The sequence below is a fragment of the Micropterus dolomieu genome, linkage group LG17 (assembly GCF_021292245.1).
Source record: "Micropterus dolomieu isolate WLL.071019.BEF.003 ecotype Adirondacks linkage group LG17, ASM2129224v1, whole genome shotgun sequence".
Taxonomy (NCBI): Eukaryota; Metazoa; Chordata; class Actinopteri; order Centrarchiformes; family Centrarchidae; genus Micropterus; species Micropterus dolomieu.
The window spans coordinates 38,215,526-38,216,331 of NC_060166.1; the positions used below are offsets into that span (position 1 = coordinate 38,215,526).

Here is an 806-nt window from a genome sequence, read left to right on the forward strand (position 1 = left end):
TCCTGGGTCACCTGTACTGAGTCACATATCCTGGGTCACCTGTCCTGAGTCACATATCCTGGGTCACCTGTACTGAGTCACATATCCTGGGTCACCTGTCCTAAGTCACATATCCTGGGTCACCTGTACTGAGTCACATATCCTGGGTCACATGTCCTGGGTCACCTGTACTGAGTCACATGTCCTAAGTCACATGTCCTGGGTCACCTATACTGAGTCACATATCCTAAGTCACATGTCCTGGGTCACCTGTCCTGAGTCACCTGTCCTGAGTCACATGTCCTAAGTCACATGTCCTGGGTCACCTGTACTGAGTCACATATCCTAAGTCACCTGTCCTGAGTCACCTGTCCTAAGTCACATGTCCTAAGTCACATGTCCTGGGTCACCTGTACTGAGTCACATGTCCTGGGTCACCTGTGTATGCCGGAGCACTCGATGCACATGGTGACTCCCAGGTTGATGGAGGCCCAGCGAGGCTCCTCCTCCCCACAGTCACAGCACTGGTGGTTCCCGGGACCCCCGAGGGCCACGCCCAGCGCCGGCGGCCTGTGTACGGGGGGGCCCGGCGAGGAGTCCCCACCACACTGGAGAGGGGGGAGCTCTTTAGGCTGCACACAGACGGAGGAGGAAGGTTTTAGATTGATGCGGTAAATACAAAGCTACAAGCAGCTGGTTAGCTTAGCTTAGCATAAAGACTGGAAACAGGGGGAAACAGCTAGCCTGGCTCTGTCTGTAAACAAACATACAGACCTCTTCTTGCTGTGGCTTCATATTTAACAGACATATGAGAGTGGTATTAAACT

The 806-nt window shown here is 53.3% G+C and overlaps 2 protein-coding genes across 2 annotated transcripts in view; both read right to left on the reverse strand.

Moving 5' to 3' along the window:
• The window catches only part of LOC123985567 (SH3KBP1-binding protein 1-like), a 234,595-nt gene that overhangs the window by 85,296 nt on the left and 148,493 nt on the right, over nt 1-806 (reverse strand). The window lies entirely within an intron of this gene.
• Nucleotides 1-806, reverse strand: part of zgc:162872 (BAR_ACAPs and ArfGap_ACAP domain-containing protein) — a 28,218-nt gene that overhangs the window by 17,186 nt on the left and 10,226 nt on the right. The window lies entirely within an intron of this gene.